Genomic DNA, 24,084 nt, shown 5'->3' on the forward strand with positions numbered 1-24,084 from the left:
AATAAGACAATTCAATATCAACAGGAAGTTACGTTCAGTGATGAACTAATACAATAACGCAATTCAATATCAACAGGAAGTTACGTTCAGTGATGAACTAATAAAATAAGGCAATTTAATATCAACAGGAAGTAATAATCTGGTATCACTAATATTACGTTCAGTGATGAACTAATAAAATAAAAATACGCACGATTATTCGATCTCGGTCGGTGCCTCCAAAATAATTATGACTGTAATACTTCTTTGGTTGGTTGGTGTTGGTGTATTTAATTATGGCAAAGCACACTAGGGCTATCTGCCTAAGGGGAGGGATGCCTTCGTGGAGGACTTTCTAAGGGAAACTGGCTCGTATACACGTTACACATGGGGAAAACCACGAAAACACCCATGCAGCCAGCCCGTTCGCGGGATTCGAACTACCAGTGTTCAGCGACTTTACCGCTCGGCCGCTGGTGGGCGTAATACTTCTTTGGCGAAATGAAGCAACTCCAATGATGGAACACAGCAATAACTTTTATTTAACACTCAAAAAAATGGCGACATACAAACAAGAAGAGAAAACATATTCTAACATTTAAAAATAAATTATATTATTCTTCGTGCGAGAGTCGCACGAGGCACTCGAGTCTGGTTTCAAATATTGCCATTCACAAATACCTTAATGTTCATCTATTTAAATTATTTAAACTACAAGATTTTAATATTATTTAAAGCTGTTACAATTTTTAACGGAGGAACAGCTAGCATTAGAAGGGCTATTTGCTTTCCACACCATAAACCACAATCAAAGTTTCAGATTAATTGATTGTACGTCGCAAATGATCAAACATTGCACACAAAAATTTTGCACGTGCAAGGACAAAACCGAAGCAATTATTTGTAATATTTTTTAAATTTAAATTTTAACAAACACGTATAAAAGTAAAAAAGCAAATTTAATGCCAAAATAAAGAAAAAAAGCCAAAACAATTTAAAAAAAAATTTAAAAATGTGTAAGCATATAAAAGATTTAATTCTCGAACTAATCTACAATATCATTTAAATTCAGAAACATAAGCAAATCAAGTGCAAAACCAATCCATGAAAATAAATTCACTAATTTAGCAAATTAAAATTAAACCAAACAATTTTTTAAAATTCATAAGTGAATGACTGTTGAGTAGGCAGGAGACAGACTTAAAAAGGGGAAGTTGCCTCCAAACCTAACTCTCCAATCATTCAATTCGTGTTTCGTCATTCATGCAGGCAAGGGTAAAAGTCAAAACCAAAAGTAAAAAGAAATACCAATAAAAAGTGTACCCTTAGAACATTTAAGAATTAAAGTTCTAAAAGGAAAATACTAATGAAGTCTTTTGAGAAACAAGCAAGTAAAGTCAAGTATTAAATTAAACTTTTTTTTAAAAAATTAAATTTTTAAAAAATTATTTTTTTATAAAAAATAATCTAGGAACCAATGGCGTGTGCTAAAGTAAAAATAAATTTCTTTTACACTCATTTTAAAGTTTTATGATGCTTAAAGGAATGATGAGCCAGATCTTTTTTATTCTCTGTAAGAATTAAAAACTTTCCAAGTTGTAGGTTTTAGTCGCTGATATATATATATAATAAGAGCACAAGGAAATGACGGAACACTGTAGATGCGTGATTAGACCCATATTGAAGAAGAATTTTGATTGCGTAATATTTAAAGAGCTTGGCAGTCGAGGCAGTTTTAATTCCATTTTTATTTCCAATTGATATTTGTGGCCACAATCACTTGGCACTCTAGTCGTGCCTTTCCACAGAAGATTTACATTTTTGATATTGTTGGGATAGAAAGCAAGCCAGCGAAATTACATCTTAGCACAGTAGAGAGCAAAAGCTGAAGTGCGTCGTTATGAAAGATGGAAGCACGCGAAGAGAAAAGTTTTGGTTTACACGGACAGTTTCAGTTCCGAATTATTACGTCATCAGAGCTGCGCGGGGCATAGAGTGATCTAGAAATGACGCAATGCAGAGAAGTTATTACGATTTTAGAATAGAGAGGAAGAATTAATGTTTATAGTTATATTATAATTCTGATTCATATAATTTTATTTTACATATTCCCCCCTTCAAAAAGAAAAAGGCGCAGCGACAGAGAAGCCTTTTTAAAGAGAAAGAGTTAAAGCACTAGCAAATGTAAAAAAAAAAAAAAAAAAAAAACCCATAAAATTTTTGTCCTGTAAAGTATAATTTATAAAAACCAATTTTTTAAAATAAATTTTTAATTTTTAAGAGTCCTATTGAATTTTTCAGCATTTCAGTCCAAAAGTCTTTTTGTTTGAGAGTTCATATAATCATAATTCATCAGGGAAGGTTCTTGTTATTACAGAATATCACAAAAACGTTTACATAATCATTACTTATAATTAAATGTAATGCACATAAATATTTATGATACTGATTTCTACACTGATAAATTATAATTTAACATGATAAATAATAGGATTAAGATTTTCAGAATTTATGGTTTCACCGCTATCATCTTTCATTTACAATTCCTGATTTTACCAAACTGGAAGCCTCGCAATACTTCTAAACAAACATATCCATCAATAGGGCTGTCCTCTTGAGCTAACCAGTGTGTTCTCTGCACTAGTGGCCCAGGGTGCCTAGGCAGTTACTCGAAAAGGCCTCCGTTCCTTGCATTAAGGTAACTGGCCTTTGAGAACTGCACTAATACATTCCATAATAAAAAAATATAATAATAATATAAAAAAATTACACACACTCATAAAATGAGAGCTTCCAACATTATCTTGCATGGAGAGGGTAAAAGGAACTGTACAGAGGTAATTACAGGCCTCTGTTGAAGGAACCAGTACACCCTCAGCATACTATACTTAACACACAATAACCCATAAATTTTAACATGCATTTACCATAATTTCATATTACTTATCTGTACTAATTTCACTTATTTTTAACATCTTTATTTTTAGAATAATTATAAAATTCGTATTCAAAATTCTCAACAAAATTTCAAAAACATAAAAACTTATCTTAATATCCTTCCCTATGAATAATTTAAATAGCTTAAAATTAATTACTTAATTTGCTCACACATAATTATGAAAAATTAGAAAACTTAATGAACAAGAATTTCAGATTTTCTCAAAACAAATTGCAGAAATTTTAACCAAAGTTGAAATGAAAACTATAGAATCCGCAGCACATTAAATAATTTAGTTCCTGAGCTAGATTCGCACGAATGGAATAATTTTTGAGCTGTTGAAACACCGGAAGTGCAAATAATTTTCTGTCGCACATACTTGCAAACACTAACTCAGATCGACCTTGAACCCGCTGTAATGCTGAATTCCTAAACGGTAATTCACTGATGATTTCCTTTTCACTAGGCATTCGAACTTCTCAATTTATCGAGAGATTACTTTCAATCTGTAAACACTACGCGTGATTATTTTTTGAAGCACTTGCAAAACACCACAGCAGAAGAATGATCTGTTATTTTTTAAACACTGAAAAAACAAACTTTATGATTCACTTCTTTCACATTATCTTCGATTTATCACAGAACGATGATTTAAAGAGCTGAATTAAATTTTCCATTGAGGTTTCAGGCTATATGTAAGATATAACAAAATATGATAGCTGTTTCAAAAAAATAATTGACGATTTCTAAATTTGGTAATCTGCTCCTAAATTCATCTCTTCTCACAGGTTCCAGACTATCTTATGTAACGTTTTAATGCAGATGCCTCTCGTCCAATCAAATTAATTCTAAACCAAAACTGTGAACTGAAACTTCAGCCTTCTTGCTACGAAAGTACTATAACCTTTCTCTTTTCCCCGCATAGCTTTCCTGCTGACAAGATGCTTTTTCATCCATGCTGCTGCCGCTTACTTGCTTAAGATGACGTCGTACTTCAAAATGGGAGTTATTCTATTCAAATATTATTAAGAAATATCTTGTCTGAAAAGGATTATTTGATATGCATGGAAAAAATAAAGATTGCGATTTTTCAAGATATGTTGTGCTAAATTGCGTCATCATGCTTCCCACTCTGACACCTTCAAACCACAATTTCATTACAATATATATATATAGATATATATATATATATATCAGTTTTGAATAGTAAAATTGATAGATTAATAACATACACAAAACTGATACATAATCAACCTATCAAATATCGGATTTATAGCTCACCTTAGATAAGTTTCTTGTCTAGATAAATATTAACAAATCTTCTCTGATAGCAAAATGGTTTTAACTTTAAAATTTACCATTTTAGGTAAAATACTTCTAATTTAATTAAAAAAATTCTCTTTATTAAATCTAAAAATTTGACTTCTTAAGTCGTTTTAAATTAACACTAATATTATTGCAATATATTCCCGTATTAAGCTTTCCATTTTTAGTCATTGAAGTTATTTTAAGGTTATTTTGTTACAAATTCCATACTTTAATACCAGAAACGTTTAAATTTTTATTCTGTTTTCCACCTGAGGAACTTTGGCATACATTTAATTTCTAATACACATTTAATTAATTAATTGATAATTATGAGCGTCAGCAGAATTTTCATAATTAACAAAACAAAACAAAAAAAAAAAATCAGACTCCCTTATATTCATATCCTGGGATTTTCAGTTCCCTTTTAATCCATTCCTTTTTCAGCGGCCGAGCGGTAAAGTCGCTAAACACTGGTAGTTCGGTCCGAGGTTTGAATCCCGCGAACGGGCTGGCTTCATGGGCGTTTTCGTGGTTTTCCCCATGTGTAACGTGTATACGAGCCAGTTTCCTTTAGAAAGTCTTCCACGAAGGCATCCCTCCCTGTAGGCAGATAGCCCTAGTGTGCTTTGCCATAATTAAATACACCAAACACCAAATACACCTTTTTCACATATTGTTGCACTGTACTCAAGTTTGCATGTATGCAGAATTTATATACTTTGTATTGTATTTATGCCAATTTATATTTAAATAATTTTTACAAATTCTTGCATCACAACTCTAGTTAACAGAAGATGTTTCTAACACCTTGGCAAAGCTTAATCCTCAGCATGTAGCTTATTTTCTAACCTAGTTTCAGGCTGAATTATTTGTAAAATTAATTACTTGAAATTATTTGTTAACAAAGATCGCTAAATCACGCTAATAATATTTCTAACTGTTGTAATTTATAATGCAACGAGTTCATGTGATTTATTATATAATTCATTTATAATTTTTCAGCAGTATTCAAATTAATAGCAGATACTGATAATGTTATACATTTAGATTACAATGATTTAGATTGCCACTGCCTTCTTCACTTATGCTTTTATGCCAATATTTCATAATGGCATACAAGTAAGTTTAACTCATTCATTAAACACGTAAATCTCTAATTCAGCCCACTTTTGTTCTTATGTGTGCTGTATCTCTGTTCAGCCTAATTTCAAAAGGTCTTATGATCAAGCGGAAAAGTCACTAAACATTGGTAGTTCGATTCGAGTTTCTTTGTTTTTTGTTTTGTGTGTGTGTGTACTTATTTATTGTGTAAAAATGTAGCGTAAAAATTTCAGTTCATGAAGTAAAAATACTTTTTTAATTTATTCTGAAAATATTGCAAAAATTTTCACCTTAGCATATCTTTTTACAAATCCCTCTAATAAGAAAAAATAAGGAAAGAAATTAACTCGGTTTCGATGATTGATACCTCGGTGCAAATTATATGTAACATTTTTCCAAAAGCATAGAGTTTATATGGATATCAATAAATTAAGGATTATTTTTCCATCTAATTTTCTTAACATGTTTATTGCAGAATTGTCTTTTCACACTGTAGCGCCCTTTGATATGGAATAATTTTTATGAGTTTTCTATAATCATTCAATTTCTCTAGCCATGGCAACTTTGCATACCTTCTGACAAGTAGTTATATTTTTAACCACTGTATTTTAATTCCTGTTGACTATCAGTACATTATTCACTTGTTTCACAAGTGCAACTTTTAGTTTATACGCAAATCTACGTAAAATAGCATTAAAAGTTCAATTATGCGGAGCTCCTGATCGATTGCTTGTTTTAGATTGAATGAAATTAAGCTTAATGTTACTGTTAATTAGCTTGTTATTAATTTAATTATACATTTCTAATTAATTATGTTCAGATATTTCCAAGCATATTTATTACTCAAACTTTTGCATCCCAATTTTTAATTTTTGGTTAAAAAGTAAACTTTTATTTATTGAGAAGCCTGACTGATTATATTAATTTGCAGTATTGTTTATCTAATTCCTTTCTTCTAGATAAATTTTAGAAAAAACTTCTTAGCAGAATAATTTAAATTTATTTACAATTTATACGGCAGTGTTCCAAATGCATAGTAATGTTGTTATAATAGATTTCATGCTAAGCTTTTTTTAAATTTAATTCCTGCAAAAATTTACATGATTACTTTAATTAACAAAAAATATTTTTAGCACACTTTAACAAACTTTGATATGGAATAATTTTTTGCACGTTAGTGAACTCTATCAAATTTTCCAGTCTAGTTCAGACATTTTGACTATTATTGATGTAATTTATGAAAAATATAATTTGTATGTTTTATAATTATTTAATTTATGATATTATTCTACACTGGTGTGCAAAAATTAAGGACGAGACGGTTTTTTCAATATAACTTTGTACAAAAGCTTTCTAAATCAACACATTTAATACCGTAAGATCCCCAATACGTAAGGACATGAGTAATGTAAGCAACACTTACTAAAAGAGAAATCCGAGGGATAAAAAGAAGCTTTATTGAAAAAGTAGCATGGAGCGCAATGCGACAGAAGGCCGAAACATCCCTGTGATGGGTGTCCAGCAAGAAACATCCGGTCTTTAACAGGGGATATGATCTCCCCTGACTGCTAGGCACAGCGTCTGCAAATGCTGAGAATGAGGGAGTCAATGAGTTGTTGAAACATTGCTGCCCATTCGTCTTGCAGCGCCAATCGAAGCTCCGGAATCGTTACTGGTGGTAAGGTACGAGCTGCCAAGCGTTTGCCTAGAAAATCCCATACATGCTCGATGGGATTGAGATCCGGAGATCGTGCCGGCCAATCCATACGTTCAATATCCTCACTCTCTAAGAGCTGTTCGGCAGCTACTGTGCGATAACATGGTGCATTGTCGTCCATGAAAAGGAACTGCGGACCCATAGCGCCTCTAAAAAGACGCACATATGGAAGAAAATCTCGTTACAATAACGGGTCCCGTTGACTGAACCTGCGTCGAAGATGAGAAGGTCTGTACGACTACCAAGCATGATGCCTCCCCAAACGAGAACACCGCCACCTCCATACCTGTCCCTTTCAATGAAGTTCGAGGGATGATTGCGGCTTCCCCGCTCTCTCCAGATGAGTATGCGATGAGAATCGCTACTCAGACTGAATCTGCTCTCATCTGCAAAGAGTACTCGTCCCCATTCATTGTCTCTCCAATTCCGGTGTTCCCGGCACCACAGAGAACGCCTTCTCCGATGGGCAGGCGTTAGAGGTACACACCGTACAGGGCGTCGTGCAAACAGACCACCACCGTGCAGTCTTCTGGCCACGGTAAAACGCGATATCGGTCGTCCAGTCGCCTGTGTCATGTGTCTAGCGATTTCTCCCGCTGTCTGCCGCCTGTTTCTTCTGGCCTGTAAGGCAATATACCGGTCATCTGCGGGTGTGGTTCCTCGTGGACGACCACTACTAAACCCGAGGATAGCTGTTCCTGTAGTTTGAAATTGTCTCCAAAGTCGTGAAACGATGCTGTGAGCAATTCCGAACTCTGCAGCCACACTTGTCACACTGCGGCCTTCCTCCGACTTCCGAATGATTCGACCTCGGGTAAAAGCATCCAGATGTCGTCTAACAGATTGATTATTCGCCATTTCTCGCTGAGGCAGCAACTCGGTGTGATTTTAACTGCTATACGGCGTGCAATCTCTTTGCCAGAAATACTGATCTTACACCGACAACATGCTTTATACTACTTAGACACTCCCCCATTACGTCTACCTGCGTATCTGCGCATGTGCTACCGTACATCACCTTACTTAATCTCCTGATTGGTCTTTCTGTCTGCTCTGCCTCTTCGTTCGGCTGATATGCTAATTTTTCGACTTCGTCCTTAATTTTTGCACACCAGTGTAATAAATGAAAGATGTTTGTAATGCTAATATGTATTTTTACCAATACCTTTATTTTCTTTGTTAGCTCTCGCATTTATTACTGTTATTCAAGTAATTAGCCTGCTTGTTAGACATTTTTTACTTGTTCTTGTGATATATAATTCTATTTATTTATTTTTATTTTCCTCTTGGCTACTAATGGCTTCGAAAAGTTAAATTGTAACCCTTTAGGCAGCAGGGGGAAGAAATTTTGATTGGCGCAGTTGGACTATAGGTCGACCCGGGGGGGGGAATTTTCATTAGCGCAGCTGGAATACACCCGCTAGAAGAGGCATCAATAACATTTTTACGAAACTTAAGGAACATTTGAACCAAAAAATTATTGCAGTAGGTTGTGCAGCGTAATTTATATATATATACTGTGTGTGTGGAAAGTTTGAAGGATTTTGGGGAAAGCACAGAAATCGAATATAAAAGAATGATTGGTTACAGCAAAACACGATAGTTAGCTCTTTTACCAGCTGCAGAAAATATTTTCAAAATATAGGAATCATTAAAATCACTTTTTATCACAAGATAAATGTCCAAGAAAATTGCAGCTCTTTTTTGAAAATGACACATCACAAATTTGGCTTCAGTTCATCCACAACCAAGCTACATTATTTCACAATGCTGTGAAAATTACTAAAAGGGACAGAATTTCAGTTACGGAAGTGTCAAATGAAATCAATAATTTAAAAACAAAATTGCGAGAAAGAATTGATAACGATTACGTTCCGTTAGTTATTCGGAAGAACATCACTAGGTTGGAAGAACAAGGTGCCATTAAACGACCAGATTTTCTGAAAGAAGTCAGAAATTTTTATAACTGCTTGGAATATCTTGAAGAACAGACAGTTCAATTCGAGGATATTAAAAACTTTCACTGGGTGACTTTTAAAAAGGAGATTTTTATGGGAATATGGGGGAAAATCTTTTTAATATATTAGTAACTGTTTACGTACCTCGTATTAGAATGGCGCCGACATGAATGACGCAGTTTCGACTTTGAATATACTTAATAAATTCAGTCACTCTCGGTCTATTTCAACCAAACTGAATACATTTAATAATATAACATTCACACGTAAACATTTAGTAATAATTCAGAAGTACAGATAAACATAAAATAATAATTACAACCGTTACAGGCCAGCTACGTTTTTAGCGACCGAATCCTACGAACGACAAATCTCAAAAGCGTGTTGCCAACGCAGGGCAACGAAAAGGTAGAAATTAATTCGATAGGCGTGGCAGTGAACATACTCCCACCCTATCAGGTTTAGTCCTGATACACAGGTAACGGTGAAAGTTTATTAATTCCTCTTTTGAAAACACCAGTTTTAGTTTTGACAGTGGCTACGCGAGCTAAGCCGTCCTTGCCCGGATGGACATCGATCATCCGTCCAATAGGCCAAGCTAGCGGTGGAGATCCATCTTCGATGATAAGAACCACCGTGTCGATTTTTAGATTGGGTCTGTTGTACTGCCACTTGGATCTCTGCTGAAGCGAAGTCAAGTATTCCTTTTTCCATCGCTTCCAGAATCCCAGACGTAGAATCTGTACAAGTTCCCACCTAGAACTCCTTGTGCGTAAAGTCTGATGGCTCTCTGGAAAGGAAGTTAAAGTATCACCTGTAATGAAATGAGAAGGGGTTAAAACATTAATACAGTCAATATCAGTATCGTTCACGTAAGTAAGTGGACGTGAATTCAAAATAGCCTCGATCTGGGTAAGTAGTCTTGACAACTCTTCGTAGGTTAAAAGAGTCTCTTTCAATACTCTTCTCAGATGAAATTTAGCTGAGCGAATGCCGGCTTCCCATATTCCTCCGAAGTGGGGCGAAGCAGGCGGTATAAAATGCCATTCAATAGATGACTTAGTTAGTTCTCGGGAAACCGATTCTGTTGCATACAAGGAAGACCAAATCTGATTTAGTTCTTGTAGTTTTCGGCATGCTCCCACAAAATTGGTACCGTTGTCACTGTAAATGTGCCGTGATGCACCGCGACGTGAAATGAAACGTCTAAGTGCAGCGATAAACGAGTCTGCCGTCAGGTCACTGACTGCTTCTATATGCACAGCTTTAGTCGACAAGCAAACAAACAGAGCTATATAGCCTTTCGTTGTTTTAGAGCCACGACCCTTATTAAATTTCATGGTAATAGGACCAGCGTAATCCACACCAGATGCGTAAAAAGGTCGTTCCAAAGTCACACGATGTTCAGGTAAGTCACCCATCAATTGCGGATTTGAAGCAGCTTTAAATCGATGACATATTAAGCAATGGTTGACACAACTGCGTATCAGTTTCTTCCCTCCAATTATCCAGTAAGATTGTCTGATGAGGTGTGATAATAACGAAGGACCAGCATGAAGGTAAGTAATATGAAGTTCTTTCACAAGTAATTCGCTAAATTTATGTCGAGAAGGAAGTATGACAGGATGTTTGATGTTAAATGCTAAAGATGAATTTCGAAGACGTCCTCCCACCCGTAAGAGACCATCTTTATCTACGAATGGATACAAAGAACGTAGTTGGCTCTTCTTGGGTAAAGGTTTCTCTTCTTTAATACATTGTAAATCATCTTTGAAATGATGATTCTGAATCCAACGAGTAATGAAATTTTCTGCTACTCGAATCTCTAGAAATGTTAGCGGCATAAGGCAGCTGGAGTTAATGCCACTACGTGAAATGTTCTGAGTAACATGATGCTTCTTGCAATTAGTAATAAATCTTTGGCAGTAAGCCAGAATACGAACAATTTTACAACGCGAAGAATAATGCTCGACCAAATTAGCTAATAAATCATTCGATTCACGTATATGAGAAATAAAAATAGGATCAGATCTTTGTTCGGCCTTTACTTCAGTATCATCTTCAGATTTTAATTCATATTCAGGCCATTTTTCCTCTTCCTGACGCAACCATGGTGGACCATTCCACCACAAAGTACAATTTGGTAGGAGTTGAGGTTCAATACCACGAGAAGCAATGTCTGCAGGATTCTGTTTAGAGGGAACATGATTCCAATGTTTAATAGGTATCACTTCTATGATTTGAGATGTTCTGTTTGCCACAAAAGTTTTCCACTTACGTGGATGAGCTGATAGCCAAGAACCACCTTGGAATCCGTCCACGCAAAGATTTCAAAATCAAACTTCTTTAAAATGTTCAATAGAGATCGCATTAATCTGGTCAACAAATACGCAGCACAGAGTTCTAATCGAGGAATGGATACTTGCTTTATAGGCGCGACTTTAGTCTTTGATACCAAAAGATTAACCTTAACCGTACCATTGCACCTTTGGCGACAGTAAATGGCTGCTGCATAAGCCTGCGAAGATGCATCAGAAAATCCATGTAGTTGGATAACACTGTCCGTTGTAAGTATGACACATCTCGGAATTTCACAATTATTGATTTGACTGAATGTCTCTTGAAATTTAAACCAATCATCTGAGATATGTTGGGGAACAACTGAATCCCAGTCGCCTTTAACTAACCATAGTTTTTGATAGAATATTTTAATCAATATAGTGCAAGGAGATAAGAGACCTAAAGGATCGAAAATGCGAGCAGATTCTGCTAATATGCGTCTTTTTGTTATAGGTGCGTTGATGTGTAGTGCAGCTTTAAAACTGAAGGTATCAGTAGTTGCCAAAAAAGTCCTAAGACTTTCGAACTCGAATTAGGAGATATCTCAAAATCAGAATTCAATGAACAATGTTCCTTAAATTCAGTTAAGAATTCGACAGAATTTGAATTCCACTTCCTCAAATCAAAACCACGTGCATGTAAAATTGAAGATATTTTCTTGCAGACAAATACTGCATCATCAACTGTATTTGCACCCGACAATAAGTCGTCCATATACATATCCTCTTGCAATATACGAGATACATCTGATTCCTCTTTAGACTCCAAAGCTACCTGCTTCAGACATCGAGTTGCTAAAAATGAAGCAGAGGAAAGACCATAAGTAACTGTTTTCAACTTGTACGTGTGCATTTTATCACTGGAATTGTATCTCCAAAGTATTAATTGATAATTCTGATCTTCAGGGGCTACCATCACCTGACGATACATCTTCTCCACATCGGCTGTGAAAACAATTTTAGGAAATCGAAAATTAATCAAAATCTCAAAAATATCTCTTTGTAATTTCGGACCTACCCCTAAAAGAGAATTCAATGATATACCATTTTCAGATTTTCAGGATGCATCAAAAACTACTCTTAATTTTGTCGTTGTGCTAGAAGGTTTAATTACCGCATGATGAGGAAGATAAAACTTTTCTGTATCCGATCTGTTAGATAAATCATCATTAATAACGGTCATATGTCCTAAATGTTCATATTCACGTATGAAATCTTTATACTGTTTTTCAAATTCCGGATTATCTTTGAATTTTCGTTCCATTGAACGCAACTTAGAAATTGCTGCCGGTTTTGAATCACCCAACTTCAAATGCGATTTATAAAATGGAAGTTTTACAACAAATCGCCCATCTGAATTAACAGCATGAGTGTTTTGAAAATGTGATTCGCAAAATTGTTCCACAGGTGTCAGAAATTCCTTCTTCCCAACATCGACAATATCCTCCATTTCTCAGAAACGTTTAAGTTCGTAATCAATATTTGTAATATCCTCTAATTTTATGAAGTGTGCATTTGCTGTTTTTGGGCCTTCCATATTATTTCCGACTTTCCCAGCAATCACCCAACCGAAAATTGTATTTTGAGCTACAGGCTCATTTTTCGAACCATATATTTGGCCACATCTTAAAACTGAGAAAAAATAATCAGCTCCTAAAATCAAATCAATTTCTTTGGGTTGAGCAAAATTCGGATCCGCTAACGGAATAGATTTAATGTATTCTATATGCTTTACATTAATCACTTGTTCCGGCAATGGCAAAGTTAACCTATCCAAAATGTATGCGTTAACATCAATTACTTGATTATTTACCTTTGACTGAATTTTAAAATCAACAAAACCACGAGTTTTGGAAGCTGGCACTCCGCCAATTCCACGCAAAGTAACCTTTGATTTTTTCTTTTTAATCCTAATCTTTCGAACAGCTCGTTCAGAAATAAACGAACTTTCACTTCCGGAATCCAATAATAATTTAATTTCGATAGCTTCGCCACTGGATGAAAATGCGAGTGCGAGAACTGTAGGCAAAATCGCCGAGTTGCAATTTTGAATCGTATTACTGACAACTACCTGACCTTAATCATCGCATGATTCATTCGAAATTCGCTCTGGAGTGCTTTCGTTTTCATTTGGCGCTTTTAAGAGCTGTACGTTGTTAGCTTTAATATCTTCATGCAACAAACTATTATGTGTTTTTGAATTACACAAATTACACTTTAACTGTGAATTACAGTTTTTGATTAGATGTGAATTTAAACATAAAAAACACAATCCTCGTTTCCATACAAAGTTCTTTATAGCAGTAACATCCAAATTCTTAAATTTAACGCATTTATATAACGCATGAAGTCCGTTACATTTCGAACATTTAGTATTACTAAATTTAGAATTCTGTAATGTTTTAGAACTAACATTACTATTTTTATCAACAACTTTAGCTTCCGCTTCTTTATTTATGATAATTTCGAGAGAACACCTTAAATTTAAAAATTCAAAAAATGATTCCAATGTAGGAAAATCATCTTCCGCTGTTTTCTGTGCCCATAACTTTCGAGTTTCTGAATCTACCTTTTGAAGCAACATAAATATTAACCATGGATCCCTAGAAGTTGCTTTGTCACCAAGAGCTTTTAAACCTCTGATAACTTCATCGGAAGTATCAGCTAATTGCCGTAAATTAACATAATCAACCTGTGAAATACATTTTTGATCCATAAATGTTTTAATTAACGATTGTACGATTTGTTTCTTTTTATCGTACCTAGCGAGCAATTTTGCCCATGTTTCTTCATAAGAATTATTTGATAACGGAATATGTTTAATTATAGAAGCTGGTTCATCAGCAAGTGATCCGATTAAATACTGAAATTTCTGTATATTCGATAAAGAAGTATTATGCACTGTGGCAACAGACAAATCTTTAAAATTCATCCAGTCATTAAAGTTACCCGAAAAAATAGGAATATTCAACTTAGGTAATTTAAAGTTACTAATATTAGAATTTCCTGTAACATTTGGCAAATTAGTCACATTTAATACATCTAATAAATTTTGATACTGAAGTTTCAAACTAAAATACTTCGATTCAAAATCTTCAATTTCTGACTGTTCTTCTGGTAATTGGGCATCAAATTTATCAAAATCTGAATAAATCCTCTCCAAGCGCTCCAGATGCAAAATTACTTCATTTTTAGATAAATCGGAAGAAATAGTATTCTGAAGCTTTGTGAAGGCCGCTTTTGCCCTACCACGCAATCTAATGACAGTAGCTTGATCCATAATAAGTAATCGAAGTATTCAAAATCAAAATCAATACAAAATAGATATAAAACTTCAAGAATCAAATTTAGATGTAAATCGAACTAAAAAATCATCACTTATCTGTATTTTAACTGCTGACGAATTCTTGATATGATCTCGTCGGCGTGCCTCCAAATGATGTTTACGTACCTCGTATTAGAATGGCGCCGACATGGATGACGCAGTTTCGACTTTGAATATACTTAATAAATTCAGTCACTCTCGGTCTATTTCAACCAAACTGAATACATTTAATAATATAACATTCACACGTAAACATTTAGTAATAATTCAGAAGTACAGATAAGCATAAAAATAATAATTACAACCGTTACAGGCCAGCTACGTTTTTAGCGACCGAATCCTACGAACGACAAATCTCAAAAGCGTGTTGCCAACGCAGGGCAACGAAAAGGTAGAAATTAATTCGATAGGCGTGGCAGTGAACAGCAACCATTTTCTAAAAAATTATATTTGCGAAAATTATATTTTTGATGAGGTAAAAAAATACATTGCTGGTGAAAAAATTAAATGTTGGTTATATGCAAATGGGGAAATAGACAAAAAATGGATGGAATTATTCCTTCATTTTAAACAGAATAGTATACCTTGCTTTGAAAATTGTAGAACACGCGCTTTCCCTTTCAGGAACAAATGTAGCAACAGGACGTGTTTTTTTCTAGTATCAATAAAATACGGACAATTGAAAAAACGCAGTTGAACGTTAAAACTTTAAAATCTGTATTAAGCGTAAAACATAATTTGATCAATTCATGTTAAGAAATTTCACGACATTTTAATAAGTGATCCGAATCTGTTGCAAAGTATTCACTCGGATAAAAAATATAACCGTGAAAGAAAATCATATTTTTTTAAATAAAATTTTAAATTAATTAAAAAACAAAATATTCAAATTATTGTTTTTTATAAATATTTTTATTACCAATAGCTAATAATGCATATATTTTTGTATGTTTATAGACAAGTATATGAATGCATACAATAAAATATATTTTTTTTGAATTATTGATCGATCTGCTTTCATAACTAAATTACAATTTTCAATTCATTCCATTTGTCCCGCTTTATCTCAATGAAAATGTGGTCACTTTAGATATGCAACACATATTACCATAACACATAACACAATAAGAACATCACTTGATGTTTTGCCATTTGATTATTTCTAAGACATACTTTAAAATGGTAACTTCATTCAGATGACAGTTGGTATGCTTTTACTACTGTATTTGCTCCATAATATCGACATTAAATATAAATTCAATATTTCATAACTTTCAGATTATTTAGTGACGTATTTTTTAATGATACTTTGTTGTAACTGCTAGAATGAATGAAAATTAGTAAACGTGTCATGTCCATAATTTTGAACAATTTATAAGTGTCATTCTGAAGCTAAAAGAATTTAAAGATTTGAGATTTCCCTCGGCAATGCTTATCATTAAAAATACCTTTTCTATATCAGCGGAAAATGCGATAAGGTATTCTCGAAATTTAAGAATGACATCTACTATGTTAGGATTTAAATTAGGTCCAGCCTGTAACAAATCATTTCACGATTCAAAATTTTCTCCTTTACATAGGCCATCGAAAACAACAAATTTAACGCGGACAGTTTCTTTATCTGGTCTTATCACTGCTCTATGGAGCATATAATAATCTGATTCGATATTTTTATTTTGATACACTTTAACCGTCTTCGAGCTGTTCTTCAATTACTTTTATACATCTTTTAGGCACTTCTGTTTCTTTATAACTCTCTCTCAAAACCTTAAAACACTTCTTTGCAACATGAAAATTTTTATTTAGTTTATCGGAGTGAGATTTCCAAATTTACTGTAGCTACCGTTATGAAAGGATAAAGAGTTTCCAAATTGATCAATTATTTGTTTAACAGACAATTCTATTATTTCTCCTGGTGTACCAATTAAGTCCAATTCCCAAAACGCTCTTAGGTCATTCCCTGCCATTCTTCATAACGGCAATATTTTGTTAGCAAACTTTCTCTTTTCTAAATTCCGAACTCAACCAAACAAGTTTTTTATCCCACCTAAATGTTTTTTCATTGCTTTACTATGTTGCAACTCTCTGGGTTACAACGTACATGTCAAAGCTGAAGCAGCTTTGGTGCAGGTTAAAGGGCACCAAAGCAACCACAGCAGGGATTATTCTATATCAATATTTTAATATGGATACTTCATACAAACGATACGTTACTCTAACTGGTTAATAAAAGAGATTTGTTCGCAGTTAAAGAAAAAAAACAATAACAAAAGATAATCAAATCATAAACGGCGCTCATTCTGTCGATTCCGCTCAGCTGCTGCGTAATCGTCTGTCTGAAGAAGCTGTCTGCGATTTTTTCATCTAATATTAATTTCCAAAATATATGCAATTGGATTAGTATTTCTACATCCACATGTTTATCTCCGGAGCAAGATTCATCGAGTTGTAATTTATGACTAGCCATAAATTCTGAAATTTATGACTAGCCATAAATTCTGACTTTTTTTATCTGGAGGGAAAATTAAGGCTCCACTAATGTTTGAATACTGCGTATTATTTCTGGCTTTGATTTCAAATTCTACGACTGCATTTTTTTTTCCTTGGTTGCGTGCTGAATTACAAAAGAATATACGGGAAGTAAGTAAGTTCACAGCGAATAGGTTTTAACTTAAAGAATATTATTGAACTCATAAATTTCTTTAACTTCCGTTTTCGAGTACGAGTCTAGGCATTTTAGAATTACATTTTGAATTTGCAACAATTGTACATGTTTGTGAATAAATATTTTTTGTACATGTCATGCATGCTTTACACTGCGAAAACGAAATGACAGGTTTCAGAACTAGAAATTTAACACTTGAATATCCTTAGCATTACAATTTAAATTCTTCATATTTATCCACAGTATTGGTATTTCGGTTATAACCCTGACAAATGGAACTATGATGACTTTCGGTTTTGCATTTGAAAACAATAAAATTTTTAGAACGACAGTCTTTACTAATGTGATGCACTTCTGAAAACATCTGAAACAACGTTTGATATTCTTGAAAATTTCTAATTTATTCTGTGGTGAAATGATGCATGTAGACTGCGTCAGATGCCATCCCTGACGGTATACTTTTATGAATCCTTTTAACGAAAATGTTTCGGTTTTGAAGCTTTCCCATTTAGATTAAAAACTAGTAATTAAAACTAGTTTTTCCTGATGGGCTTTGAAATTTTGTTTCGTGTTTATTTGAATACTCATTCTGTGTCAAAATAAAGTTTTTTTTCCTTGCTTTCAATAATTCTGTTTTTAGAGTATAAATTATTTTCGAGACTTTCCAATCTTCTTCAATCTTCAATTCACATTTTTAGTGATCTCTAGAACAATATCTTGCGGTATTAATCTGATCAATATGGAAAACAACAGAGATCGCTAAGTTTCTGAATTTACCAGTAAGGCTTCTAAACTGCAAACTTCCGTTTGGCAAGTATCTATTACAGTTCTCTAAGCAGAGAGACGTCTGTTGATTTCCTAATAGATGTTAGATTCAGCAATTTATTTAAATGACAATTAACGATTTTTTTTATACCAAATCTTTCTTGTAACGTTTCTATCGCTGCTTCGTAGTTTTTATTTGTCAGTGTACTCGTAAACTGACAAATAAAAACTACGAAGTACAATTCCTTTAATTGCATTCGCGGCTATTCCAATTAAACATGAGTGTAAGTAATTAAATTTACCTACGTTAGATAAATTTTCATTTCTGTATATTAGAGATTCAAACTGATTCCAGAATCTTCGCCAATCGGCAGGATCACCATGGTTTCTTACCGTTAACGAGGGTAATTTAAGAAACGTTTTTCTAATTTTAACAAGCTAATAAGTTGTGTTCTTTGCATACATCTTCTGCATTTATTAGTAACAGCTTTCATTTCATTACATGTGCAGTTAATCAGTTTTTCATAATGCTCATCACATTTAATAATTTCGGTTTCTATTTCTTTAGCATTCGTAATTTGACTTGGAATTTCAAAATCTATTTAACTGTTTAAATTTAAAATTTTATCTGTTCTGAAAGGTCTTCCTGTTTCATTTTCTAAAATGTTAGTTTCGTTTAGAAATTAATCTTGTCAAAAATCGATTTTATGAATTAAAGACAATACTGCAAGATTACAAAAATAATCTCGGAAGCCATCGGTGGTTCTTTTCATTTCAACATCGTAAATAAAACTAACATTATTTTTCTGAAACACAGATTACCCTCAATCAGCAATACAAATCAATCATTTGCAGGAACTCTCAATAGCTTCCAAATATGGACAGAAGGATTACTTTTTAATAGCTTCGTGCTTTAGCTGCTTCGTGTCCGGAATTATTGAAATTATCAAATTATCAAAACTAGATATTTCCGATTGAATTTCTTTAGCATTCATATCATTTAGATATTTAAAATTTAAGCTGATGGCTTTAAATTATGTAAATCTGATGAATAAATTATTCACCAGTTAAAAACTGAAAATCATAGCATCTGACCTAACTGTTGGCATTTCTGTTTAATTTCAAAATTGCTTGCATATGCCATGTAAATATTAATTGAATTACTGTGGAATTTTAGTTGCTTTTAAAATTGTATTGCTATAATTGCTATGGAAAACGAATGCTTTTGATATGAAGAATTCCTCACCTTCGGGTTTTTGATGCTAAAGGGCATCATTTCTTTTATACCTACCACGAAAGACCATTGGCACCTAATTTAATCTACTACTAGACAAGACTACAAATTCGCTACTAGCCGAAGAAGGAAGTTCAAAGTTCAGTTCTGTTTGACTTACGAATAGAATTTCCTTTTGAAATTCATTTTATTAACGCTTTATTAACTAATTATAACGTTTCATTTTCCTCGCAAATTTTATAAGGCAACACGCGCCGAACAATTTTATCGAGATACATCTGCCAACTTGATATTTCAGCTCATAAACATACTTTCATAATCAGTTCATTTCGACCGCGGTAAATGTTTTCTAAACATAAGAAATTTGTCTTTTAGGTTAATGATCTCAATGAACAGAGAACTAAATGGAATACTTTGAAAATACATTAATTGTTTTCTATTCACAATACTTACTCTGAAAAGAAGAATATAGTCATAAAAAAAAAAAAAGACTAACACGTTTAATTTGAATGTATTTAATAGGCAACGCTGTCATATGCATCTTTCTATAAAAGCTGTTAAGTGCGTTTTGTCTTATAATGGAAAATATAATATAATTTAAACTAGTTATGCTTTTGTTATATGTAAAGTCTGCAATAATTTTCTACCACAGTTATTATGCCCCCAAATCCATGATAATTTTACATTTAGATTAATAATCATATACACTGTATCATTAACGCAAACTGAACATGATTCCCATAATGAAACCATTTGGTTTTTCTAAAATTATTCGAACATGTTTCTAACGTTGGCTGAAATTCTCTTAGGTGCAATAAATTTCATAATTTCTCCATTTCCTTTATTTTTCACCTTTAATGCAGTTCAACTAATAAGTAATTTCAATATGTTGAATAAAACTTGCGACTTTCATTCTGAGCATTTAAAGAGATATTTCGGATCACGAAAATTCTTCTTAGCAACTACTCAATAATAAGGTCTATGCCCCTTATCTTTCTGTTAATACTCGTGTACATAAGTGGCCGAGTGCAGTTCTGGAACAGTTTATGGTGAATGGATTGGCTGCATATTGACTTGTGTAGCTTGAATGTCTAAATACATCTTTCACGAAAACATCACTTTTAATGCACATATTGTCGCGAGTTACTTAATTGATCAATCAATGAAACCAGCCTTTAATATTAACAGATCTTTCATCAGTTAAACGAGGTTTTCCCCGAAAAAAGACTTCTCTGATGTTAACAGAAATTTGTACGTCGGATAATTCTAACTTAAATATGTCAGTAGATCGGCAATCAGATAAAACATTTTCTAACGATCTTGGAAATATAAGCATAATTTTAAAGCTAACGAGATTTAATGATGCTTCATATTTTACCTTTGTTTTTATTTCGTCTTATCGGGTAGCTCAGGGGACTTCAATGGGAAGCACTTCCGCAGAGAACCCGGTAAATGTAAACATCGCCAACTTTGGCGATAATAGTTCAAATCTGGTAACCCAACGGAATTATCCTATTCGCTCGTTCGAAGTTTGAAACCATTCCTCTTGCGTTCACTTTGTTGAATTATCACTGTCGTTGTTCGCATTTGCAGATTTATATTCTTCTCTTATTTATTATTTTTTTTTTTTTTCTGAATTTTTTAACAACGAATAGATAGAAATATTTTCGTAGATAGATGCCGATTCTCGATTCGGGATGAAAGGAAGAAAATACGGCGGGAGGGTGTGAATGCTAATTTGTAACACGACTGTTTACGTTGTGTTCTTAATTATTAACAGCTGTAAGCATGCAGAACTATGAGGTTCCAACCCCTAAAATAATTTGTTTTCATAGGCCTCAAAAATATACGTGTGCATTTTAAATAATTAAGTAATGCTTTTATTTTTATTATTGGTTATTGTCATCTAAAATTATGAGAATAAATCAATTTTTATGGCGTAAAATTTTAACAAGATACTATATTGTTAATGCTTTTCTAACAATAACCTTTCAGAAGATGGCAGGTGTGACATAAATAGATGATTAAACTGAAATAAAAAATATGATTGATTATCTAAGATGACAGAATAGTTTGATGCATAACCATGGCCATCAAAATTAGCAAACCACTGCTGGTGTAAGGAATATATTGTTTTTTGTGTTAACTGGAATTTAAGACAAATTGTTTTCGTTTATCACGTTTAACCGAGTAATTTCAGTACATTAATACTAATTTATACTTTTTATTTCCGTTATAAATGCTTATCTATTGTTTTATGCTTAATATATTGTTTTCTGTGCTAACTTGAATTTAATACAAATTTATTTTCGTATATCACGTTTAACCGGTTAGTTTTACATCTACATGCTTATTATCTGTGAAGTTTTACTACCATATGCTTAATATATTGTTTTGTCTGCTAACTTGAATTTACATGCACTAAAAATCACGTTTACGGCTCGGTTCATCGTTGGCGAGTAAAAATGCAACGGCGCCAACGGGTTCTATCCCGAAGCGCCAACGGGTTCTCTGCGGATGAAAACCCCTTCAAGGAAATTTCTCGATTGTGACGGGTGATTTCCTCTTATTTTTATTCACAGAAATGAACAAGTTTTCCACCCTGGTTTAACTTATTTTGATGTTTTAATCTTATATAATATATACGTACTATAATCTTAAATCAACAATTCATCGCATTCATTTGTTTTTCTTTCTTTGGGTTTCAGTCTTACCAAAATTGCATTTCTTAAAATTTCTTTAGCAAGAAGCATAGGGTTTAAATATATTTTTATATCGATAACCTTAGAATCATCGAAACTGAACGTTTTAAAAGATATTCTTCTATATCAAAATCTATGAATTATATTAGAATTAGCTAGAACAGTTTGTCTTAATTCTTTAAAAAAATATTCAAAATTTTTAACCTCTTTTTTTATTCTTTTAAAATTTTTAAAAAGAAAAGGAAGCGTATTAAAAACTAATGAGCCAATTTGTTTAGTCGGTACTTTTCCGTTTCGCCGGCGCAAAGTTCGCCAAGCAGACTTTGTTGGCGACAACATACAGTATGCACATAAAAAATGTTAACGAATGTTAGTTCTAAGAATTTTTTATTTTAATGCCATAAACATTTTAATATGGTTTAAAATTTTGTAAAATTTACTCTGCTATCATGGTACAACATCTTGATTCGCCGGTTCGTATCACGTGACCCCAAGTGATCTCATTTCACGTAAACTACGCTACAAAAATCTGATTCTCTCAGTAATTACTTACATTAATTTCAAGTTAAAGCTTAATTTGGAATACAAGTTTGAATGCAAGAATTATTTCAATTCGTACGAAAAGCTTACTCAGAAATTATGTAAAACCGCAGTGCTTTATTTCATTAATGCGTTCTCATTAGAATAGATGAATTTAACTCTTGATTTTGCCTTTTTCTATATTTTCGCTTTCAGGTGAGCGGTGTGATTGCATTCTAATTAATTACCGCGAATTGTTTTAGGGCATAAAATTTAACTATCTTGTAAAAATTCTATGTAATTGTATGCCAGTATTGAAAGAAACAATCAATCTGATAAGAAATGGTAGCGACTTGTTTTGAAAATGAGGCGTAAAAGGTTACCAGCGAAGATACATTATTGGCGACTTTATCGTTTGCGCCGGCAAAACGGAAAAGTACCGTTTAGTCCTTTGACATTGTGTGTCTGCTTCAGAAATAACTAAAAAGATCTGTGATAAAGTGCAGAATCGCCCACTTATACGGCGCGTATCGATGTGTACATGGACAAAGGGTTTGGTTTGATAAATTAATTATGGCAAAGCACACTAGGGCTATCTGCCTAACATAGACAAAGGGAATGCGCAATGCCAAGTTTATGCAATTCTCCAATGTTTTTTCAAGTGAAAATAAGTCGATATGTACATGGATACCGAGTTTGTGCAACTCTTTGAATTGTTGTTTTTCAAGTTGATGCAGAATCGCCCACTTATGTGGCGCGTATCGATGTGTACATGGACAAAGTCAAGGGAGTGTGTAATGCCAAGTTTTTGCAATTCTCTGATGTTTTTTTAAGTGGAAATAGGTCGATGTGTATATAGATACCAAGTTTCTGAAATTCTTTGACTTGTTATTTTCAAGTTGGCGATTTTGAGAAACGCGCGAAGCGTTTCGAAGCTCGAAGCGAAGGGTGAATCTGCAGTTTCCTGAAGATCTGTACAGTTCCCGCGCAAATTGAATATAAAATAAGACAAAAACCTCGATCCATGAGCCTAGTTCATCGAAAAATTTTATTTAAAAAAAATGGCGGTAAAATCCTAGTATACGGTGCAGCCTTGGCGCGATTTTGAAAATTATCGCCAACACCAAAAATGACACAAAGAACGTCCATGTATATACTATACATTATATACTTTCACTATATGGTTTAATCCTAGTATCCGGTGCACAAGGAAAAAAGTAGCCAAATCCCGAGTGCACCGGATACTAGGATTAAACCAAAATGGCGCAATGACAAATAAAGCGGTACATTTCATTTTTAATCACACTTGTTTATTCTTCGAATGCTTTTCCAAAAGGCCTTTATGCGTTAAATTAACTGCAAAAACTAAGCTCAGTTAGTGGACTTTGACAAGCTTTTTATAACAAAGTGGGAGCTGTAATAGCTAGTTCAGATTAATGGACAGACAACAGAGAACTACTAATGTTGGCAGTATCATATTTTCTGCGTCCAAATGGCATGCATGTCAAGTTTTACGTGTTTGAAAGAGGATGCA

Source organism: Stegodyphus dumicola, chromosome 7 (genome assembly GCF_044657685.1).
Source record: "Stegodyphus dumicola isolate Sdum_Otavi_A_Nest chromosome 7, ASM4465768v1".
Classification (NCBI taxonomy): domain Eukaryota; kingdom Metazoa; phylum Arthropoda; class Arachnida; order Araneae; family Eresidae; genus Stegodyphus; species Stegodyphus dumicola.